The sequence below is a fragment of the Pan troglodytes genome, chromosome 5 (assembly GCF_028858775.2).
Source record: "Pan troglodytes isolate AG18354 chromosome 5, NHGRI_mPanTro3-v2.0_pri, whole genome shotgun sequence".
In the NCBI taxonomy this organism is placed as follows: domain Eukaryota; kingdom Metazoa; phylum Chordata; class Mammalia; order Primates; family Hominidae; genus Pan; species Pan troglodytes.
In genome coordinates this window covers 29,380,834-29,406,802 of record NC_072403.2, presented here as the reverse complement: position 1 = coordinate 29,406,802, position 25,969 = coordinate 29,380,834, and the positions used below count along the sequence as shown (strand labels likewise).

At 38.4% G+C, this 25,969-nt stretch overlaps 1 long non-coding RNA gene across 1 annotated transcript in view; it reads right to left on the bottom strand.

Annotated features, from left to right (window-relative positions):
- Positions 1–25,969, bottom strand: part of LOC107975264 (uncharacterized) — a 65,034-nt gene that overhangs the window by 27,279 nt on the left and 11,786 nt on the right. The window contains exon 2 of the long non-coding RNA XR_001718677.4: positions 12,068–12,130. This is a non-coding gene — a long non-coding RNA (uncharacterized LOC107975264). The remainder of the gene's footprint in view (positions 1–12,067; positions 12,131–25,969) is intronic.

Here is a 25,969-nt window from a genome sequence, read left to right as displayed (position 1 = left end):
TTTGGCTGAATTTGAAGTGAAATACTCACATCATTCCGGAGACCTCCACAGGAGTAATTTCCCCCATCCCAAACACGAGCTTATAGCACATTTTTATGCCTTCTTTGGCAGAGAAGGAAGAAGGATAGACAAAAGCAAAGTTTTTGGCTTTTTCTGCATGGCATGAGGAATGGGAACAGTCTTCAATCATAAATCGGGAGGAAGAGTTTCAGTCAACCTCTTGAATTTTGCACATCATTTGTAAAATAGGTTGGGTAGAGGGTGGTGATTGGCCCACACAATTTTTAAGTTTACTTATAAAATCCTTATTAAAGTCATACCTCCAAATTTAACAGCTCAACTAAGCTAAGGAACTCTGCCCTGCCCAGGTGTTCTCTGTGCATATGTTAAGACGAAATCATCTTCTTTGCTCGGATTAGTCCTTAACCAGACATTGAGAATTTGAGGGCCAGTGTCAGGGACATCTAAAGCTATAGGGTTGATCAATGAGAAACTTCCTTTTGGCCAAAGTGTTGTTTTTCAGCCACAGCAAAGTCAGATAATTGCTTCTAAAGGAGAGCAGATTCCTAAGGGGATGCAGGGGTGTTTCCTAGCTGAGTGAAAGAACTGGATTTTGTCTTCCCGGGATAAATCTCTACTCAAGTTATTTACCCATTAACATGCATGAGGCTTCATTTCACCAATGAATCCTCTCTTCTGTGTCTCTATCCTCTTCTATTCCACAAGATTCCTCCCCTCTGTCTATGTGTATGCTCAAGCCTCCCTTGGTTATGCCTTCACTTGATGGTTGTACTCAGATCTCTCCATCTTCTTTCATTCTTTTCATTTAGGCATCAACACATAAGAGATAACGATGTAAAACAGGACAGCAAAGGCTCTTGCTCTCATGCAAATTAACTTCTAATTTGCTGTGGGGCGAGACTACAGGAGAAAATGAGGAATGATAAACACATCCATAAACAAGATGCTTTAACATAGTGATAAATACTTTAAAGACAATAAGACGAGGTGATATGGAAAGTGAGTGAGCGGTGAGACAGAGGACTTACTAGAGATTGTGAAGCCTAAAAGGTTTCTCTGAGGAAATGACATTTCAACAGAGACTTGAAATTATAAGTCAGATCCAGCCTCTCAAAGTCCCATGACAAAGCATTCAAGGGAATAGGGGTAGAAAGTGCCAGCTTGTTGAGGCCTGAGGAGCTTGGCACTGAGAAGAGAAAGAAGGCCAGTGTCACTGTGTCTCAGTGTGCAGCTGGGAGAATGGCAGGAGACGAAGGTAGAGCATGGGAGGGCTGGATCCAGAGGACCTGACTCCTGATGAGCTGTGGTTAGAATTTGGAGGCTCACTCTGGAGGATTTTAAGAAGGGACTGACACAATCTGATTTATATTTTTAAAAATCACCCCTGCTGTTTTGTGGAGAAGCAAGAAGGCCAGTTAGGAAGCTACTCTAGTAGTGCAGGTAACACATGATGATGGTCTGTACCTGGGCCATTCATAGAGGCATGGAGATGGATAAGATGCAATTTTGAAATGAGATCAACAGTATCTGCGGATGGAAGCACAGGATTCTAAGAATGAATTCTAGGTCTCTGGCTTGAGTGCTTGTGTGTGTGGAGATAACGATAACTAAGATGGGGGAAGCTGAGGGAGGTACAGGTTTGAATGTTCATGAAGGATAAGGATCTGGGTTTGGCCTGCTTCTTTACATTGTATCTGTTTCAAATAAATATTATAATTTCCATGTGGGGTAGGGGGAACTACCACATCATTTCCATTTCCAGGTGGTAGAACTTCCTATTAGACTGATACCATTGACCTCTCTCTGCCCCTCCTTTTCTGGGAGAATCACTCGCTTGATTAGAACCTTTCTGAGAAAGAGCTGGTGTGCTTAGTTCTGCTTCTCCCACCAACTTTTCTCCTTGAGATTTGCCTTCATTTGGGTTCATCATCTGGAATTACTCTGATCCTTCACCTCTCATGTCACATGCATTCAATGGTCACATCTATTCGATTGATAAGCCATGTTGATTCTCTCTGTTGTAGCTCTCTTGTGTTCCTTTTTTCCTGCCATTCTCTGGGTGCAAATCCTCATGACTTATCATTTGAAACCTTGACTACCAACTTATATGCTTATTTAATGTTAAGTGAGCTTTTGTGTCATTTAATGTTAAATGAGCTTTTGTGTCAATGACTTTCAGTGGGCTTGGTTAGAAGAAAGAAATCAAACTCCCTCAGACCATTCACAATTTGGCCCCAAATAGTTCTTTTCCAAATCATGCTCTTAAAAAAAAAAAAAAAAGTGTCTGTGTTGCTTCATGGCACTCTACATTGTCCTGATATTTTCTGTCCTCAAATATTGTATTAGCATGTGACCTAGAGCACAATAAACACATTGAAAATGTCATAGAAATGTTTGTGTTTATACACATCTTCCTCTGGCCTCCAGCTCCACATTTTAAATACTTCTTATCATGATGCTTTGCAAAAGTAGACTCTCAAGCCATAATTGTCAGATTAAAAGGAAAGAATTCGGGCCGGGCGCAGTGGCTCACGCCTGTAATCCTAGCACTTTGGGAGGCCAAGGCAGGAAGATCACCTCAGGTCAGGAGTTCGAGACCAGCCTGGTCAACATGGCAAAACCCCATCTCTACTAAAAATACAAAAATTATCCAGGCATGGTGGCGCATGCCTGTAATCCCAGCTACTCAGGAGGCTGAGACATGAGAATTGCTAGAACCTGGGAGACAGGTTGCAGTGAGCTGAGATCATGCCACTGCACTCCAGCCTGGGTGACGTAGCAAGACTCTGTCATAAATAAATAAATAAATAAATAAATAAATAGGAAAGAACTGTCTAAGAGAATTTACGATGTCCTGAATTCTGACAAACCTCAGGAAGGCACCAACTTTCTAAAGAAGGCAAGTGAATTAGTAGGGGAGAAGTGTAGAGTCAAAAAGAGGCCAAGATAAACATTACTATGTTCAGTGTAATCTGTTTCTTTACTTTTCTATAACTTTCAGCAAAGTCTCAAAGGATCCTCACAAGCATATTTTAAGATGCCTTTTGTGGATTCACGTCCTAAATTCCAGACTTGTTTTACCCAATCTGCAAATTACCTGGTTCCTTGCTGACTGATGTGACGTAACTGATGTTCAGGAGCGTATAAAACACTGATTTTTTGTTTGTTTCCTTTTGCTCTAGTCAAATATGTAATTTTCTGGTATTCACCCAAAGCTACGGATCTACTCTTGAATAGCTTTGAGCACTCTATGTATCAAGATCATATTTTTTATTTACATCAGAACATTTGTTGAAGAACACGAGGTCAGTACAACCAGTGGTTCTGATGCCATCAACGAGAAGGAGATAAAAATGCACTGATCCTCAAAAACTGAAAGTGGCAGCAATTTCTAATATGCTTTTAAAGTGTAGTGGCCCAGTGCCCTCTTATTGATATCATATTTTTGCTGTTACTAAACATTCTCAATTACTGAATACCACCTGGATCTCACAATAACGTTTTAAGATAAGCAAGGCGAGTATTTTAAATTCACACTTGTACTGATGAAGTGACTGAAGTTCAGAAGAAAGAAGTAGCCCAAAGTCACAATGTTAGTGAGTAGTCTGGTGAGAATGTGAATCGTCATCTATGGGTCCACACAGACACTCTTTTGCAGCATTGTTCAGCAGATTTACCAACTAGGATTTGAGAGTATCCCAGATTAAATTAACCAGACCAGGGAAAATCCAGGCAAGTGTACACACACACACACACACACCCCCCAAGGCAATTTGTGGGGCTCAAGAAAAAGTACAATATTCGTCTTCTAGTCTTTCAATTTTGCTACATTCAATCTGTATTAATTTGTGTTTCTTGATGACATGCTAAGACAGAGACAGCAGCTAAATGAAATCAAATGCTGCCTATCTTACTTAGTTTCCCATTTTTTATCTAAAAGCTTATCATTCACTAAATCTAACCAACTGCCATATACAATGTGGGAGAAAAAAACTTTTCAGAAAGATCTCGATTGTTCCACCAGTTCTTTTTTTCATCCATGTCCAAAACTCTGCCAAATTTGAGGGCAAATTTCCAGTGAAAAACAATTTGGGATTGAAGGTTTTCCACTTTGTATCAAATCGGGATTGAAGCCATATAAATGGCACCTTTGGGGATGATGTGGGCAGTATCTCTGATCATCTGGATACTGTGCTCTGAAGTCTCTAGTGACTTTCCACCTAGGTCCTTGGCTCATCCTGCTCCAGCCTCCTGGCATGCTATTTCCCTTGCTGCTGGTACAAATCTCGTCCATATTTCTTGCATCAGACACCAGATCCAGTCAATCATACAGATCCAGAATCTGTATTTTGCTAGGACTGCCATAATAACGTACCACAAACTGGGTGAATTACACAATTGAAATGTGTTGTCTCACAGTTCTGGAGGCTAGAAATCCAAGATCAAGGTGTGGGTAGGGCTGGCTCCTGCTGAGGGCTGTGAGGGAAGGATCCGTTCTGGGCCTCTCTCCTGGGCTTGCAGAGGGCCTTCTTCTTCTATCTTCACGTCGTCTCCTCTTGGTACTTCTCAAATGAATAATACCCTGTTCTCTGCTGCTTTAGGGTGTTTTTCAGTGCTATTCCCTGTATTCTTTATCCCTGCAAGTTCTTGGATACCTGGATATAGCCTGATTTCTTCATTCCTTTATGCACTGATCTAGAAGAGCGTCCTTCATGTAGAAAGATTTAAAGGAATGGATTAATGAATATCCACAATGAAACTCATGAATAGGAGTCTTTGAAAGCAAACATGAAATCCCTTTGGCAACATTACATTGCCTAGCTCTTTTGAACAGGATGTCCTAACATTTGAAAGCCTCTCATCAGCTGAGAGCACATCAATATTATTTGATTACACTTATATATGGATTCAAGGATAAATCTTGCAAGAATATATGAGTTTGTAGTACAGATTTGGACTCCATCTGGGCCTCTTTTAATTCATACTCTTGTCTTTGATTCTGATTTACTTTCAGTTAGAGCACTGATTTACCTTTTTTGGTCTTTTCTCACTTTGTTCTTCATAAGCCCTTTGTTGGCTTTCTAAAAGTTATTGCCACTGAATTAGATTTTAATGGAGTTAATATATCAGTATGTTATTTAGTGTTTTAGTCTGTGATTAATCCTAGAAAAGCTGGGTGAGTGCCTTACCAGAGGGCTGCATGTTCTCCAGGTTGCAGCATTATTCATGTCAGATGCAAACAGACAAATACAGAGCAGCAGGAAAAAATGAGGTGAGGAGGCTGGGGAGTTCAGACTTTGGTGGAAGAGAAAGGAGGGGTGAAATGTTTTTATGCAAGCTCAGTTTTCAATTCTGTGGTCTCTAATGAGGCAAGCAGACTTTAATCCTGCCATAGCTAGGATGAAAATGTTATTGATTCCTGATCTATGTTTAATGATGAATTAATAGATTTGCCTTTATATTCAACTCTGCGGCACACTTATTTCTAAACAAAGAGCAGGTCCTTAGATTGCATGGACCTGAGACTTAACAGTTCTCTGTGCCTCTCTCTCCTTGCCCAGTGAAAAGGAGCTTAATCCTTATTTTGCTCCTGAAAATAATATGTAGAACCAGTTAAATCTGATCCCCAATTTGTATGAATGTGATAAAATATGCATTAACCTCCCACTATTGCTTTTCTTGTGCACAGGCAAAGAGAACACCAGCAGAAAGTTTACCAGAAGTCCCCTCTCAAACACAGATGGCTACAAAAACCTGAGAAACCTACTCTAGCCCATTAACACTTTTCTGTCCAAAAGATTTCCTGAGAAGCTGGAAATTCTGCCAGCCTGGGCTATGATGTTGGCACTTCCTCCTAGTTCCATTTTCTCTACCTGGTGCCTGGCTGGCAATGCACTTACTCCTTCAATGTGTCCTGAGCCCAGGATAGGACAGAGTGATTTTTTTTTTTTTTTTAATTCAAGACACCTGGGGCTACAGGTCACTTTTGAAACCAGCAAAAATAGCCTGCAGTTCTAGGTTACTTTGACATAGGTAATGACTTGAAATTCCTCTGAGCTTAGATTTTATACTTATGATTCTTCAAATTAGCTCTCATTATCCCTGCAGGTTTCTGCCTTTTGAGCTTTTAAAGTCACAGATTTCAAATATAACCAGGGCACCAAAGTCCTTAGCTTCTAAAATCACAAACCCCCGCAGGATGGGAATGATAATGCGCGTATGTTAGTGGGGGTAGTGGGAGTTATAGTTAGTGAAATAAAGAATTGAAGAATTGTCCTATGGTGAATGGAAGAATCAGTGCTGGCTATTAGCTACAAAGGTACCAGCTAATACCTCACTGAATCTGTGCCAGAACCAAACAAAACTTTGGCAGGGGAGGAGGACTATGGAGGGTTACAGAAAGAAGATACTACTCCCCTCATCGCTCCGTCCTTATATATAGATATGTAATATATCTATATATATCTTGTGCCATGTGAAGCAAAAATAAATACATGTATTGGGCTAGAATTTCATGTATCTTGCCCCATGTTTGTGATTAGGTTTAATTTTTACAATCCTACATGGTGGGGCTTCAGTAATATAATATTTCTGTGGGCAACACATATATTATGAACCACTTACGGGCATAAATAACAAATATTATTTTTGTTATATATAATCAGAAAGCTTGAAAGGGAACAAAGATGCCATCAAGACTGTCTGCCTGTCTCTGTGCAAACGTGACTGTCCTTACAGAAAGCAGTAGACATATGGCTATCTGGACTGTTTTCAAAGGATATGGCCATCCCTCCTTTGAATAAATCATTCCTGCTGTTTAACAACCTTTACAGTTGGGACGTGCCTTCTCATAAAGAACTTGCTTTTAGAATTGACCAGGGTTTCTCCATTTTGCTTGGCAAAACAGACTGCTTTGTATTGTTTGACCACATACTAATGCTTTTGTAGAGAAAGAATTCATTACATGGTGAATGTGGGAGGGTGGTGGATATTTCTTCAGAGAAGTGCTCTCTTCCCTCCCTCAAACTCCTACAATTTCAGATTGGATTGTCTCACAGATCATCTTTTCCTTCCCCTCTGGGTTACAGTGCATCACACTAGATGGCAGTAATACCCCAGTTTGAAGAGTCCATTTTACATCTTCCCTCCCCCATTACAATCTTTTCTTGTCCATAGCAATATGGAATAAAACATGCAAATAAAATCCCTTCGTTTTGTACAAGGTTCATTCAGAAAAGCTGATATACAATTAAAGCTGGTAATGAAAAAAATGTGTTAAATGATATAGAAAATTCAGGCATTGTGAGTTTTTTTGTGTGTAGCGGGTACGGGGGCCAGTCTCTGTTTTGTTTCTTTGTTTGTTATGGTTGTTTTTCAGATAGATATAGTTTCATTACAAAAGAAAATTTGTTAGAGCCAAAAGTCTAAGCTTAAGTGGTAAGGTAAAAGTGTATTTCTGAGAAAAGAAAAGAATTCAGTCATGCCATTAGCTTATTCTTTTCTGAAATCCTATGTTTCTTCCAGCAGATTGGCTATGCTTTTATGCAACATTAACCTGGATTTTCTAGACGGAGATGGTCAGATGAAAGCTCACAGCCCTATGTATATTGCCCACTAACAGGGAGTAGAATAACTGGAAGGAAAACAAAACCAACTCAAAAGCTCCTAATACAATGAAGAACCCTTTTCATTGTGTTTGTGTAAACCTGGAGGTTTGCAGATGATTTGGAAGGAGACAAATTTAGCTTCTGTAAAATATTCTTGGACAGCTAATCCAGACTTCCAGAATGCCCTACTGAGAACCATCTAAGAACGAGATGCAAAAAAATGGCTCTATTCTGATTGGCAATCATTCATTTTACATGTAAAGTAGTAAAAACATAAACTGTTTTTATCAAAACAAACTCATCAAACATTTAACTTGATGTTACTGGAATGTTATTATTTTTTTTCCTCTTCCAGTTCACAGCCCTAGGCTTTATATTGAAATTCACAGACACAATGCTCTCATTTTAAAGGAAAGCATGTAATCAACCTTTTAAAGGTAACTACACAGAAAACTGAAGCAGCGTCATAAGAAGCAATGTGAATTCATGAGCAAATATGAAGAATGTTGCTCACCCCACATGTGAAAATGCTTAGTGCATTATTTATAGACATTGTTTGACCAGGGAGATCAAGGTCATGTGTGGACTCCTGGGCAATGGGTCAAATCTTAAGAGGCTGCCCTGATAATCCCTGCTGACAGTTTCTTGGATTGTGTTGGTGTACTTAAGTAGATGCATTTTCCAACTTGGAGGGAACAATGAAGAACTTTAAAAAAAAATTAGTTAGCTATTCATTTATCTGACTTGATCACAACTCATTAATTTTGATCAGAAACAGTGTATACGGTAGGGAGGTTGCTATATTCGCATGCTCTTTTCCTAAACTCTCTAAATCATTCCACTAAGAGAAATATACAATTAAGCTTTCCCGGTGACAACTGCTCCTTGCCTTCTACCCCTCGCCAATAATGTTACCATATATTCCAATGTCCAGAGTAAAGCAGACTCAATAATTAGTGTGACTCAGAAGAAAATACTGAAATCTTAGAATGTTTACTGTAGAAATTCTAATGGAAAATTATTTCTAAATGTTTTTAAAACTTATTATATGTTAAATATTGTAGAATTCCATATCTTTGTCATCCATAGTGGGCCCATTGTTTATGTGTCACCCTTGGGTTCTCCTGTGTTATACAGAAGATGTAGACTGGCTTGCTCAAGTAATCATGGGACATGATATTGAGGTCCTGACCTCTTCTAGCATTACATGGGCAGTGGCATATGGTGGGGAGGTTGGGAGGAGTGGGACACCCCAGTACAGGCAATAAGGAGGTACATTGTCTGTAGATAATTTTAAAATGACAGTAAACCTCACTAAAATAGGTCTGGTTTTTATTATGACCATGCACCAGCCATTCTAACAGTGTCAGTAATAAAACTGTTACCCCTGCCAAGCAGATCCTCCCCACTTCATGTCCCTCCCTTGAGGGCTGCTGAAAGGGGAAGTTCTTGATGCCTTCATCCTAGCTCAGAGGGGCTGTATTTTCTACCTAGGTTTATATGTAATATTAACATAAACAAAACAAAAGCACACAAGTTCTCTCATCTTGCCTTTTATAATATTTCCCAACTTAGTCTCTATCTTTTCTTCAATTTTAATTTGGAGATTTCTTAAAGTATTCTTGTGAGCACTGAGGATTTTATGGCAATTACCATGTACTATGAACACTGAACACTTCTAGATTGACCTCAGTTTTATTGACATCAATTCCTTTGGCTCTTTCTTTGCATCCAGGATCAGTAGATCAGAAATGATTGAAAATAACAGAATCCTTCATATTCACAAAATACTGTAAAAGCAAAACCTGCAGGAAGAGATGTCCCTATTTAATAAGAATGGAATTGGAGATAATAGAAGATGGCAAAAAGGCCTTCTGTGGAGGACAATGGACACAAACTTATCACCAAAGTCAGTATGAATCAGGTAGCCCCTAAACAGGCAGCTCAGGACATTGGTTAGACACCTCTGCATGAAAGTATTTTTAGGACAATTAAATCTGTCAATGATTGAATTTATAAAAAAAAAATTGATGAATGGAAAGCAGTGCTGTCATCATTTATACAGCCCAAAGAGGTGCATAAACAGGATCCAGAATCAAAAGCATAGATTCTGAAGTCATGCAAAATAAGATTTTAGTCCTGACCCCAGCACTTACTACACATATGACATTGCTTAAGCTATTATTTCAGACTTGAGTTCTCATCTGATTAACTGGTATAAAGATAGTATAACAATAGCATTTAATGGGGTTGCCATGAGGTTTACATGATACTATATAGATAAAATGCTTACCTCAGTTCTTGGCACAGAGAAAACTTTCAGTGCTTCTTAGCTGCTTGATTCCATATGGAGCTCCACATGCACAGTGAGTTTTCTCTGGCCTAGGCTAGCCACCAAGTAAGTCAATAGTGGGTTTACAAGCCTCAAGCAAATAATCACTCAGGCTTCTCCTCTTAGCTTTCCATCTTTACTCACTTTCTCACACTTCAATCCCAATTGCTTGGTTAATTAGATAGTGTCCCATGCCCTCTTGCCTGTGTATATACAACAATATTATACTCCTAGCATGGGTGGTAAATTGTTTCCAGAGAAAAAAGGCAGAATCAGGGTGAACTACAGTCAGAGAATTTTCCATGGGATGGGAGAAGCTGGAGGTCACCTTCAAAGAATAGACTGGGTATGAGGAAAGGGAGCAGGAAGACCCATCTCCTCAGGGCTAGGGGAAGGTCACCAGCACAGGAACATGGAGATGGATCTTGAACAATTTGAAATTAGGTTGGTGAGGTGGGCAAGGCTGCATGGAGAGACCTGTGAATGCTGAACAGAACTCTATTGACAACGGAGGACACCACCTGGGATTCCAGATTCAGAGCTGGGGTTGAGTTGTGGGGTGAGTGCTCGGGCTGAGATTGGAACTAGGAGTTCTAGTTAGGGTTGGAAACTGAAGCTGGGCTTGGGAGAATGGGGGATATTCATGTTTCAAAGCAAAAGTACCTGTATGGATGCATACGTTTCAGAGAATCCAAATCCCTTGAGGTTAATCAATGGATTTCTGTTGAACAGCCTCTGTTGCCCTCTGTCTATATATGTGCGTATAAAGTAATATGTTGTGTGTGTGTGTGTGTGTGTGTGTGTGTGTTCATATATACATATGAATGTTGTATAGTTATTCAAAGCAGTGACTGGTCTTGTTGCAGGAAATGCTGTCTGATAAGTTTGCTAAACTGAATTGTAAAAAATAAGGAATAGCATTTATTTAACTCCATGCTAGACACTTCATATATGTTACCTAATTTCATTTTAACCTAATGGAAATGGAGGAGAGAGATTGCAGTTGGTGTGCAAAGGGACCTGGAATCAGGGAAACCAGACAGTAATCTGCTGCCAAAATCCAGACTGGAATTGATAAAGCAAGCTCTGAGTGTAGTAAATGAAGGTGGGAATGGAAGAGAAGGGAGAATATGCGAGAAATGTAAGAAAAGGAGTTATGACTTCACTTTGAAGCGGACCAGGTAGAAGAGCTTTTGGAGAAGGAGCGCTGGAAGATGTGGGTGAATTTAGCAACTGAGGGGGCTGCGGGCTCTGAAATGTTTGTAAGTTGCAATGTGCTCATGCTAATATATAAGGGATTATTATATTATTTTACCTATCCATACAACTCTTCAAAAAGAATACTTGACCTCCTGCTGCACATTATCCTACTTTAAATAATAACCTTCCAGCTCTTCTCTGACTTTGCCTTCCCCTTGATTCAAGCAGGTGAGGGAGAAAATACAGCTACAGGCTGGGTTACTTCAATTATATCAAACCCCATGACCTCCTCTTTTCCAATCAGGACATGGTTACCCTGGCAACCAGCTTCTCTGTTTTCTTCTCATTTTCTTTCTCCAGAAGTACAAGTTAGTTTACATAGACTGGCTGAAGAAAACCTGTTCACTGTGTCCTGCTTTGGACAATGTGGTTCTTCTGAAGAAATCACAGTGTTTCTCTTTCTTAAATGGGTCAGGATTTTTAAATGCCATGTTTCGCTGAACATTTTAAAATGCGACTTAAGCCGAATACACTAGGTCATGGAAAATGTGATCTCCCCATGGAAGCAATACGTTTCACTCTATCCGTTTTTGAAGCTGACATGGTAACAGGTGGTTTGGTGAAATCAGGAAACATTAACAATGCCCTCCTGAACTTAAGGTCCAAACTGAGATAATGAAATCATGATTTATTTTTCTCAAATCTTCCATTCTCCCTTCTTGTCATCACTCAGCTGGCATTCTCAGAAAGAAACATCATAGAATTCAGGGATGAGCTGGGGTAGAAGGTGATATTTTTCCTAATGTAGTAGTTTTTGAGGAGGAAAGTTAATTGTTACAGTGGGCAAACAAGGTCTCAGGCCTCGTAAGAAAGAATAGTCCTTTGGTACAAAAAAGATAGCACTTACCCTTCTGGCCTTTTTGTCCTGTTTTTTCTTCAGTACCAGTCCAACTGATATTTAGAGCTGCCACTAGAAGAGTTTTAGAAAAGATGACTTGAAAAGAAAATCAAGACCATAACAATTATTTTCTCACTAACATCAACTTATATTTGAGTGGTTTTGAACTACTTGCAGAATTTTGGTTATGTACAGCAAAGGGGAAGTTTAAACAAATTGAAATCGCTAGATTTATACTGGGGCATGACAAAATCTGGGCATTGATGTACATAGTTTTTTTGTTTATTTATTTATTTATTTTTTTTTTGGAGACAGAGTCTTGCTCTATTCCAGGCTGGAGTGCAGTGACGCAATCTTGGCTCACTGCAACCTCCACCTTCCGGGTTCAAGAAATTCTCCTGCCTCAGCCTCCCAAGTAGCTGGGACTACAGGTGCATGCCACCATGCCTGGCTAATTTTTTGTATTTTAGTGGAGATGAGGTTTCACCATGTTGCCCAGGCTGGTCTTGAACTCCTGAGCTCAGGCAATCTGCCTGCCTCAGCCTCCCAAAGTGCTAGGATTACAGGCATGAGCCACCGCACCTGGCTTACGTTAAAGGGTTTTTGAAAAATTGTTAGGGATTTGGGAATTCCTAAAGTTTTAGGGATTAGTTTAGAGTTCCCTGAATCTAATAAAAATAGAGTGGTCAAGGTGGACTTCACTTAAGAAAGAGAAACAATGTGATATCTTTAGAAGAACCAAATTGTAACCAATTTTTTTCCTTTTCCTTTTTTTAAATTTTATCTAAAAAAACTTTTGGTGCAATATTAAAAAGCAATACAGCAAGCTGAAGTGATGACCAACAGAAAGAAGAAAGGCAGGAGAGGGAGGGCCCAGGAACCTCACCCCCAGGTAGTCCTCCGTGGGCTGGAGGCCAGGGGCAGAGTGAAAAGGTGGCATGGGTGGTGGGAGAAGAAGGCAAGAACACCCACCAAAATGAACAGGCAGATCCAAACATTTATACAGGAAACATCTGGCTGAACAGAAGAGGATCTTGGGGAGATGAGAAGTACCTCCACATTGTTTTTTTCCTAAAATGTGGAGTTGGGTGGAGAGATTTGAGCAAAAAAAAAAAAGGAAGGAAATGAGAGATGACCCTTGGGAACGTTTGAAGGAAGAAAATTCTGGACAGAGGATATCTCCAAAGAAAGATCCCAAAAAGGAAGTGTGTCTAAATTTTTGAAGAAGAATAAGAAAGCTGACAAGGAGTAGGTGATGGGGGAGTTAGAAGCGATGAAGTCAGAGAGATATTAAGGCAGGGAGAGAGTGGAGTAGCAGGTTGTTGTAGATCATTGTAGGAAATCGTAAGGATGTTGCCTTTTATTCTGTGGGATAATATCTGCTAAAAGCTGTTGCATGTTACTATTATTACATCATCCACAGCCTGAGGCTTTGCAAAAACAGGGTTGGTACTCTGTCAGATTGTAAATATCGAAGGCTTGCAGGCCATATGATATCTACTGCAACTGCTCGACCTTGGTTGTTGTGGCACAAAAGCAGCCATGGGCAACCTGTATAAAATGGCATGGCTGTGACCCCAAAAAATGTATTTACAAAAAGAAGCAGGTAGCCCACAGGCTATAGTTTGGCTGCCTCTGATCTAAAGAGTTACTCTGATTTATATCTATATTTTCTGGGGAAAATTAAGCTTAGGGGAAATGAAAAAGAAAACTACATTGATTGACTATCTGTTATGCATCAGAAAGTGTCCTAGGAATTACATGTGTGTGTGTATACACACATACAAATCGACATGTATTTGTAAATACATCTCTGTAAACTAGAAGAGGAAGAGAATATCCTCAGTCTCATAAAAGCTTTTCAAAAAAAAAAAACCACCCTACAGATAGCAGATAACATCATACTATCACACCTAATGGTGGATGACTGAATGTTTCCTTCCTAAGACAGGGAACAATTCAAGAATGTCCACTTCTATTCATATTCTACATATTACTGGAATGCTACCCAGTATACATATTTATATATATATATATATATATATATATATATATACACACACACACACAAACATATTTGTGTGTGTATATATATGTTACATAATTGTCTATTTACATCCCTATAATTATCTACTTAGCCAAGACAGCTTTATCTCTCATGAAAATAACTTCAGTGGCCTCCTTCCTGATTCTACTTTGCATATACACCTCAATTAATTCTGTCAACATGATTTTTTAAAATATAAGCATGCCAAATATTTAAAGAAAGACTAATATTAATCTTATACAACTTCTTTCAGAAAACAGAAGAGGAGGGGAAGACTCCCAGTTCATATTATAAGGTCAGCATTACTCTGATACCAAAACCAAAGACAGTTACCGTAGGAAAAGTACAGAACAATATCCCCCATGAGCATAGACACAAACATTCCCAATACAGTACTAGCAAATCAAATCTAACAACATATAAGAAGAGTAATACACTAAAACTAAGTGGACTTTATTCCCTTATTCCAGTAATGCAAGGCTTAATCCATATTTTAAAAATCGAAGTATTCTACAAATTAAAAATCAAAACAAGCAAAGGCACGTGATTACACTGTTTGATGCAGAAAAAAGTATTTGACAAGCTTTAATCCCATTCATGATACAATCTCTCTGTAAACTAGAAGAGAAAGAGAATATCGTCAGTCTCATCAAAGCATTTCCAAAAAAAAAAAAAAAGCCTACAGATAACATCATAGTATCACACCTAATGGTGGAAGAGTGAATGCTTCCTTCCTAAGATGGGGAACAATTCAAGAATGTCCACTTCTACCATTCATATTCAACATATTACTGGAATGCCACCCAGCACAATAAGGCAAAAGAAAAAGAAAAATGAAAAAAAAGAAAAGGCATACGAATCAGAAAGAAATTAATCTGTCACAACTTAATTGACAATTATAATTCTATATTCTAGCAATGAGTAATTAAAAACTGACAGTAAAAATAAATATCATTTAGAATAATTCCCCCAAAAGAGAAATACTTAGGTGTAAATCTAAGAAAGCATGCATAGGATGTATTTAGTAAAATCCAAACAATGCTGATTTATAAAATTAAAGACCTAAATAAATGGAGAGACATACTGTAGTCAGGGATTGGAGTAATCAACATAGTAAAGACAGCAATATTCACCAAATGGATCTATAGATTTAATGCAATTGCCAACACAATCCCAGCATGATTTTTTGACAAGCTCATTCTAAAATGAGTATGGAAAGGCAAAATACATAGAATTACTAAAGCAATTTTCAAAACGATAAGGTTGGAGAAATCACAAACCCAATGTGATTTTGTGTCTACGGTAATCCAAACAGAGTGGTCCTGGTAGAGGGACGGACACATAGATCAATGGAACAAAATAGACACAGCTATGCAGAGCTGATTTTTGGCAAAGAAAGGACTACTATTCTCTCTTTTGCATCTTCATTCTTTTAGTGGGTCAAGTCTAAAACTAGAATCATCCTGATTCTGCTCTTCCTCTCACATCTTTATTTAACCCATTAGAAAATCCTATCAGCTCTTCCAGAATCTGATTACTTCTCAACTTCTCTACTGTTCACACTGCAGTTTGGACCATTACCTCTTGTTTAGACTTACAATAGCCTTAATTGATTTCAATACTTTCACACTTGGCTGCCATATAGTCCATTACCCATACTGTTGCCAAAGTGATCATTTTGAAAGTTAAGAGAGATTATATCCATCCTTGGCCTAAAAGTCCTCAAATGGCTTCCCATCTCACTGAGAATATAAACTAAAGTGATGACCAGAGGTTTAAAGGATCTTACATGATCTGATCTGGCCCTCACTATCTCTCCTCTCTCTCTTCTCTCTCTGTCTCTCTGTCTCCCTCTCTCTCTTATTGTTTGTTCTGAAGTCATACTGCCTTCCTTGATGTTTCTTGAACATACCAAATGTGCTCTAGCCTCCTAGTTTTTGTACTTACACTAGAAAATTCCTTTTCCCAAAGATTGAGAAGATTCAGTTTCTTACTTCCTGCAGTTCTCTGCTAATATGGCATCATGTCGGAGAGACCTTTCCTGACCATCCTCTGTAAAAACAACAATCTGCCTCTCCCTGGCATTCTCTACCTGCTTTATCTTTTTCTCTCCATTTGGTACATGCAACCTACTAGTTAGTTATCTATTTTCTTCTTTATTTACTTATTCTATAAGTAGAATTTAACTTCCATGAGGGCAGAGATTTTGTTTGTTTTATTTCTTGCTAAATTTCTAAAATGTAGAATAGTCCCTGTTTTATCATGGGTACTCAATACATAAATGTTTAATGAATAAATTCAATAAAGGTATGGCCTTGACGTCCAACTCAGAATCTAAAAAATTCTTGACAGATCAACAAAGTTCTGCCTTCTATGAATGTGTTTTGAAAGTACTTTTAATAAGTAATTTAGGTTGTATGAAATATTACTATTTTTTTGCCTTTAATGTAAGACAATTGTTTTGTTTGTTTGTTTTTGTCCAGTCCTCCAAATTTCTCTCTAGGGAAAACTCTTTATTCAACTCTATAGTACATTGGTCATCATTTTATTTTCAATGATTTATTACTATTACTTTAATAGTCTAGATTCCATGCTCAATAGGCTTCCTATTTCTTCCTTAGCTCTTTACCCCAGATTAAGAAATGCTTCTCCTTGGTGTGTGCTGGTTTTTTCCATGTGTTTCGCATACTCAGTTTTAGTACAAGTGTGTTTAAATAAAAGAGAAATTAATGTTTTGACTTTTTTTCCCCGTCTTCGTCACAGTTTGAATTGATAAAATCACACATTTCCAATTTGAAAAGAAATTGGCAAAAATTTACTAACAAATATCTTGTTTTCCCTTTAGTTTACTGAAAGACAAATAAAAAACCTAAAGTCTTAATTGAAAACTGATAAATTCTATAGAACTTGTGTTGAGAGCCTCCTCAGCAGAATGGACATTTGACTTTTATATGGCAGATCAAAATAAGAAAGGGGTTCAAAGTACATAAATAAGTTTATGTAACACAAAAGCCATGAGGTGCTTCTTTTATACTCAATGATAATGAGACTGCTACAGTAAACAAAACAAAACAGAAGAAAAAACAAATGAGTAAGCATCCGTGATATACCTAATTCTGTAGGAAATTACGATCAACAGAAATGCTTCATAAGCAAAGAACATAATGTTTATCCTCAAATTGTCTACAATCTAGGTCATAGGAGAAGCCAAAACCACAACTGCCACCACATGACAACAGATGAAAGAAAGACAAATTATTACTGAGTTTTGGGCTCCAAAGCCTCTTAGGGATATGGGGAACTTGTAGAGAACCCAGAGAAGAGCCACAGAGATGATTAAAGAGTTGTAAAATGGGACCTTTGAGGACAGGTTAAAGGAATTGGGATTACTTAGTTTGAAAGTGAGGTGATTAAAAAGTGGTTTCATAATAGCTTCAAAAAATACACAATGTTAGCTAATTGATGATGGTGGCTAGCTATTCTGTGGAACTGGAAGAAATGCAAAAAAATATGCTATCTGAGAGATTTGAGTTACACGTATAGTAAGGAGGAGTTTTCAGAGATTGATGATAATATGGATAGTCAAAGTGTGAAATCATATTTTCTTCCTGGTGTATTTAATCTTTAAAAATAGAGAAGAAATTTATACAGCTGAAAAGCAAAGGTAGAGAGCGAAAGGAAGCCATTTCTATTGGCTACAGCACTAGATGATTTCTCAAACTGTCTTCCAGGTATGTGACCCTTGGACCTTTTGCCAGAATTTACTGAATTTTGCAATAAGCTTACCATTAACTCTGAGTAGAAAATCTGGCACCTTTTCCTCTCAACTTTAATTTTTATGTAACACTATTTATCTCTACAGATTGAAATTTTAAGTGCTTGGTATTTTGTATCCACTTATAATCAGGCACACCAAAATGTCACAAAGGGATTCATTATTTTCTTTAGGAAGTATTTGATTGTTCATTGGTCGATGATATGTTCTGGTCTATGAAGCCAGACTGGCAATAAAAATTACTTCCTTGGGGATTACAATTTATCTTCCACTTAGTATCTTCCGATATTTTTTGTAGAATAAAAAATCTGAAGTAATTTGGCTGAATTTCACCTTTTTACTTGTTAAAGACTAGTTAAAATAATGTGATGGTTGATGCAATGATTATGAAAGTATATTTTTTCAGTCCAAAGGCAATAATTCAATTGAAAAGCTCATAAAAAGGGTATTCTGACACAATTCATCTCTTTCGAAGCTTGGATAATGTTTGATTTCTTCCAAACCAAATTTTAAACAGCCTAAGCAAACCAAAATTTATTTGAAAACCCAACTCTTATTGTTTGCTTTTTCAGTAGGGTTTTTTCTTGGCAACAAAGAGCCTGAAGTCTTAATAAAGCTGGGAACTTACTTAAATGCAGTGATGAAAAAAATTGGGCCAATGCTTGGGGAAACTGTTTGCCAAGAAATTTTAGAACGATTGCATTTTAAGTATTGTTCCATTTAAGAGGTGGAATTAAACTTCTATGAAGCAAAACTGCCTATATGCCTTATCATTGGAGTGTGCTTTCCACAACTGTAAATGAAATTAGGTTTCTCATTAATGAAGCAAATAAATCTGAATTTATTCCCTGAAAAGACAAGATATGGATTCCAGTAATAGTGTTTTAAAACACACTCTTGTGTACTTACCTACATTACAGTATTTCAAAGTAATAGAAATCTTGGCCATCAAAAGTATGTTCATTAATTTCACACTGTGTGCATATAAATAAATAGCTAAGCTCAGCATAGACTTTCAAAGTCTTTCAATACCATCCATTTATCTATTCTTTTAGCTTCATTTACTGTGATGTTGGAACCGGCTATTTAACCCCGTTTTTAGTAAATGAATTAATGCATGTTAGAAGTAAAATTGTTTTTATTGCATGGAATTGCTTCCACTAAAGCTGGAAAATAATTTTTGAAATGGAGGAAGGAAAGAAAGAAAATGAAGCACCATTACTCTGCATTTCCCTGTCTCCTATTCAGATACCTTACTGTTAGATTTAAATAATAATAAAATAGTCACCCAATATTAGGGCAATGAGGTAGTCATCGCAGTGATGGGATAGATGATACTCTGAAGAGAAAAATTGAACTGACTTCTATACTTCTGTTTACACCCCCATTTTCTATAGCATCCTGTTGCCAAGTTATAACAAAAATATTTCTAAGATAATTTGGAGTTTTGTTCAACAATTCAGATCAATGTTGGAGAAGGATGATCCGTTCTGCATAGAACCCCTGTAATGAGAATAACCCATTTAAAGACATTTTACTCGACGTTAATTGCGATACAAAAAAAAAAAAAAAGCCACTTGGGTAAAATTATGATCACCAGCTTTTTACCTCTGAAGGTTTCAGAGATATGCCATCTCCCACTAAGACTCCTATAAGGCAGAAATTAAATATCCACCCTTATCAGCTGTGCAGGCTTCCCTGTAGTCATGCCCACAGAGTTTAATCCAGACAGCAGTGTTTTGTCATCCATAAATCTCTTCTATTTTTATTTTTGGGTGTGTTTAGATATATAAATGTGGTATTTTCACAGGCTAGGCTGCAAATTGGAGGCACAGCATGCAGCAGTAAAGAAAAGCTCATAGAAAAGGGGGAAAAAAGAGCTCAGGTATTTTACTCTAAATTGACAAATGGGATGTTCCTGAACTCAAAGGAATTCTTTAGCTCACTATTGAATTGCTATTAAAAAATGTATTACTGAGAAAACAGACCCAAATTGAGACCCTATAGGAAATAGAATTTCAGTGTATTTTCTATTATTCACAGTAAGAATTAGCACCAGACTGTGCATATCACTGAGTTAAATGTAATGCAAAATGAATTAAATAAAGGGGGAAAAAAAGCCTGTCTGCTCTGGAAACTTATAATGAAGAACATTGAGGCAGAAAGAAAGAGGAAAGATAGCATGTCACTTGTTACGTGGATACTCAAGGGAGAGAGCAAGTTGTAGTAATGTGTTTGACTGAATGGTTCTTGAGAGATTGCCAAATCTCTTCTTGATAAGATTTGATTTTGAAGCAACTCAGGTGATACCTAGATGTATAAGGATATGAATTTAATGCATGGTGGAGAGTAGGGCATTACAGGATTATGGTGGAAGCAGAAGGGAAGCTCGAGATATTTTGCAAAGACTGAAAAATGAGTGAAAGGGAACAGAATGGATTTGCACAAAAATATAATGGTACCCAGTTTTCTCCACTGTCTCTCTTAGAGTAATGCTTTTGTAATGTGTTTAGTTAATGTTTCAAGGAGTTCAAGGTAATCGTAGATATCTGCTGCAGAATTTTGGAGCTAGTTCTGGTGGTAAGTTTAATGGCAAAACTTCTATGCACTCGTGAAATTTATTTGGGTGAAAGAAGCAGCTTTTAAGCATTATTATCTATTGGCCACTTTTGATTTCCAATATACTTGGTATTAGTATGTTAGGAATATTGTGAATCTTTTCAAAAGAACAATGTTCACAGGCAACAAAGACTGTATGTATGACATACACAAAGGTACACAGTTTATAGTCCCTAAGAGTCCATTTTAAGTCTATTCAACCTTCAACGTCCATTTTTTATTTTCATTGAAGTAGCTGTGCTATTTTACTGTTGCATATAAATTGAATTATGAGGATATAACACTATATTTATAAGGATGGTGTGACTAGAGTTTAGTTGTATATAAAAATCTTGGAAATAATTTATTTGGGAATATGACAGTTATAATATATCAAGCCCTTTCAAATGCGTTTACCTTCTTTTTAAAGACTGCCCATTGCGGCCATTTGGACAGACACTGAGCTAGCTGCAGGAGTTTCTTTTCATACCCTAGTGGCACCTGGAATGCCAGTGAGACAGAACCGTTCACTCCCCTGGAAAGGGGGCTGAAGCCAAGGAGCCAAGTGGTCTGGCTCAGCAGATCTCAACCCCACAGAGCCCAGCAAGCTAAGTTCCACTGGCTTGAAATTCTCACTGCCAGCACAGCAGTCTGAAGTCAACTTGGGATGCTCAAGCTTGGTTGGAGGAGGGGCATCTGCCATCACTGAGGCTTGGGTAGGCGGTTTTCCCCTCACAGTGTAAACAAAGCTGCCGGAAAATTCAAACTAGGCAAAGCCCACTGCAGCTCGGCAGAGCCACTGTAGCCAGACTGCCTCTCTAGATTCCTCCTTTCTGGGCCAGGCATCTCTGAAAGGCAGCAGCCAAAGTCAGGGGCTTATATATAAAACTCCCATCTCCCTGGGGCAAAGCACCTGGGGCAAGGGGCAGCTGTGGGCACAGCTTCAGCAGACTTAAACGTTGCTGCCTGTGGGCTCCAAACAGAGCAGTGGATCTCCCAGCACAGTGGTCGAACTCTGCTAAGGGACAGACTGCCTCCTCAAGTGGGTCCCTGACCCCTGTGCCTCCTGACTGGGAGACACCTCCCAGCAGGGGTCGACAGACACCTCATACAGGAGAGCTCTGGCTATCATCTGGCGGGTGTCCCTCTGGGACGAAGCTTCCAGAGGAAGGAACAGGCAGCAATCTGTTCCTTCCAGAGGAAGGAACAGGCAGCAATCTGTTCCTTCCAGAGGAAGGAACAGGTTGCTGTTCTGCAACCTCTGATGGTGATACCCAGGCAAAGAGGGTCTGGAGTGGATCTCTAGCAAACTCCAGCAAACCTGCAGCAGAGGGTCCTGACTGTTAGAAGGAAAACTAGCAAAGAGAAAAGAATATCACCAACATCAATACAAAGGATGTCTACACAAAATCCCCATCTGAAAGTCACCAACATCAAAGACCAAAGGTAGATAAATCCACGAAGATGAGGAAAAACCAGCACAAAAAGGCTGAAAATTCCAAAAACCAGAATGCCTCTTCTCCTGCAAAGGATCACAACTCCTCTCCAGCAAGAAAACAAAAATGGATGGAGAATGAGTTTGACGAATTGACAGAAGTAGGATTCAGAAGGTGGGTAATAACAAACTCCTCCGAGCTAAAGGAGCATGTTCTAACCCAATGCAAGGAAGCTAAGAACCTTGAAAGATTGTTAGAGGAATTGCTAACTAGAATAACCAGTTTAGAGAAGAACATAAATGACCTGATGGAGCTGAAAAACACAGCACAAGAACTTCTTGAAGCATAGACAAATATCAGTAGCTGAATTGATCAAGTGGAAGAAAAGACATCAGAGATTGAAGATCAACTTAATGAAATAAAGCGTGAAGACAAGATTAGAGAAAAAAAATGAGTAAGAATGAACAAAGCCTCCAAGAAATATGAGACTATGTGAAAAGGCCAAACCTACGTTTGATTGTTGTCCCTGAAAGTGATGGGGAGAATGGGACCAAGTTGGAAAACACTCTTCCGGACATTATCCAGGAGAACTTCACCAACCTAGCAAGACAGGCCAAAATTCAAATTCACGAAACACAGAGAACACCACAAAGATACTCCTCGAGAAGAGCAACCCCAAGACACATAATCTTCAGATTCACCAAGGTTGAAATGAAGGAAAAAGTGCTAAGGGCAGCCAGAGAGAAAGCTCAGGTTACCCACAAAGGCAGGCCCTTCAGACTAACAACAGATCTCTCTGCAGAAACCCTATTAGTCAGAAGAGAGTGGGGGCCAATGTTCAACATTCTTAAAATAATTTTCAACCCAGAATTTCATATCCAGCCAAACTAAGCTTTATAAGCAAAGAAGAAATAAAATCCTTTACAGACAAGCAAATGCTGAGAAATTTTGTCACCACCAGGACTGCCTTACAAGAGCTCCTGAAGGAAGCACTAAACATGGAAAGGAACAACCGGTACCAGCCACCGCAAAAACATACCAAATTGTAAAGACCATTAACACCATGAAGAAACTGCATCAACTTATGGCCAAAATAACCAGCGAGCATCATAATGACAGAATCAAATTCACACATAACAATATTAACCTTAAATGTAAATGGGCTAAATGCCCCAGTTAAAGGACACAGACTGGCAAATTGGAGAAAGAGTCAAGATACATCAGTGTGCCATATTCGGGAGACCCATCTCACGTGCAGAGACACACATAGGCTCAAAATAAAGGGATGGAGGAAGATTTACCAAGCAAATGGAAAGCAAAAAAAAAAACCAAGAGTTGCAATTCTAGTCTCTGATAAACCAGAATTTAAACCAACAAAGATCAAAAGAAACAAAGAAGGGCATTACATAATGGTAAAGGGATCAACGCAACAAGAAGAGCTAACTATCCTAAATATATATGCACCCAATACAGAAGCACCCAATACAGATTCGTAAAGCAAGTTCTTAGAGACCTAAAAAGAGACTTAGACTCCCACACAATAATAATAAGAGACTTTAACACCCCACTGTCAATATTAGACAGATCAACAAGACAGAAAATTAACAAGGAAATTCAGGACTTGAACTCAGCTCTGGACCAAGCGGAACTAATAGACATATACAGAACTCTCCACCCTAAATCAACAGAATGTACATTCTTCTAAGCACCACATCACACTTATTCTATAATTGACTGCATAATTGGAAGTAAAACACTGCTCAGCAAATGCAAAAGAACGGAAATCATAACAAATAGTCTCTCTGACCACAGTGCAATCAAATTAGAATTCAGGGTTAAGAAACTCACTCAAAACTGCACAACTACATGGAAGCTGAACAACCTGCTCCTGAATGCCTACTGGGTAAATAAAGAAATTAAGGCAGAAATAAATAAGTTCTTTGAAACCAAGGAGAACAAAGACACGATGTACCAGAATCTCTGGGACACAGCTAAAGCAGTGTTTAGAGGGAAATTTATAGCACTAAAATGCCCACAGGAGAAAGCCGGAAAGATCTAAAATTGACACCCTAACATCACAATTAAAAGAACTAGAGAAGCAAGAGCAAACAAATTCAAAAGCTAGCAGAAGGCAGGAAATAACTAAGATCAGAGCAGAACTGAAGGAGATGAACACATGAAAAAGCCTTCAAAAAATCAAGGAATCCAGGAGCTGGTTTATTCAAAAGATCAACAAAATAGATAGACTGCACTCCAGCCTGGGCAAGAGTGAGACTCTGTCTCAAAAAAAAAAAGACCGCTAGCCAGACTAATAAAGAAGAAAAAAGAGAAGAATCAAATAGAGACAATAAAAAAATGATAAAAGGTATATCACGACTGATCCCACAGAAATGCAAACTACCATCAGAGAATACTATAAACACCTCTATGCAAATAAACTAGAAAATCTAGAAGAAATGGATAAATTCCTGGCACATACACCCTCCCAAGACTGAACCAGGAACAAGTCAAATCCCTGAATAGACCAATAGCAAGTTCCGAAATTGAGGCAGTAATTAATAGCCTACCAACAAAAAATGCCCAGGACCAGACGGATTCACAGCCGAATTCTACCAGAGGTACAAAGAGCAGCTGATACCATTCCTTATGAAACTATTCCAAACAATAGAAAAAGAGGGACTCCTCCATAACTTATGTTATAAGGCCAGCATCATCCTGATACCAAAACCTGGCAGAGGCACAACAAAAAAAGAAAATTTCAGGCCAATATCCCTGATGAACGTCAATGCAAAAATCCTTAATAAAATACTGGCAAACCAAATCCAGGAGCACATCAAAAAGCTTATCCACCACAATCAAGTTGGCTTCATCCCTGAGATGCAAGCTGGTTCAACATACACAAATCCATAAATGTAATCCATCACATAAACAGAACCAATGACAAAAACTACATGATTATCGCAATAGATGCAGAAAAGGCCTTCGATAAAATTCAACACCGCTTCATGCTAAAAACTCTCAATAAACTATGTATTGATGGAACATATCTCAAAATAATAAGAGCTATTTATGACAGACCCACAGACAATATCACACTGAATGGGCAAAAGCTGGAAGTATTCCCTTTGAAAACTGGCACAAGACAAGGATGCCCTCTCTCACCACTCCTATTCAACGTAGTATTGGAAATTCTGGCCAGGGCAATCAGGAAAGAGAAAGAAAAAAAGGGTATTCAAATATAAAGAGAGGAAGTCAAATTGTCTGTTTGCAGAAGACATGATTGTATATTTAGAAAACCCCATTGTCTCAGCCCAATATCTCCTTAAGCTGATAAGCAACTTCAGCAAAGTCTCAGGATACAAAATCAATGTGCAAAAATCACAACCATCCCTGTACACCAAAAATAGACAAACAGAGAGCCAAATCATGGTCAACTCCCATTCACAATTGCTACAAAGACAATCAAATACCTAGGAATACCACTTAGAAGGGACGTGAAGGACCTCTTCGAGGAGAACTACAAACCACTGCTGAAGGAAAAAAGAAAGGGCACAAACAAATGGAAAAAACATTCCATGCTTATGGATAGGAAGAATCCATATTGTGAAAATGGCCATACTGCCCAAAGTAATTTATAGATTCAATGCTATACCCATCAAGCTGCCATTGACTTTCTTCACAGAATTAGAAAAAACTACTTTAAATTTCATATAGAACCAAAAAAGAGCCCATATAGCCAAGACAATCCTAAGCAAAAAGAACAAAGCTGGAGGCATCATGCTACCTGATTTCAAACTATACTACAAGATTGCCATCACCAAAACAGCATGGTACTCGTACCAAAACAGATATATAGACCAATAGAACAGAACAGAGGCGTCAGAAATAATGCCACACCTCTACAACCATCTGATCTTTGAAAAACCTGACAAAAACAAGCAATGGGGAAAGGATTCCCTATTTAATAAATGGTGTTGGAAAAACTGGCTAGCCATGTGCAGAAAACTGAAACTGGACCCCTTCCTTACACCTTATACAAAAATTAACTCAAGATG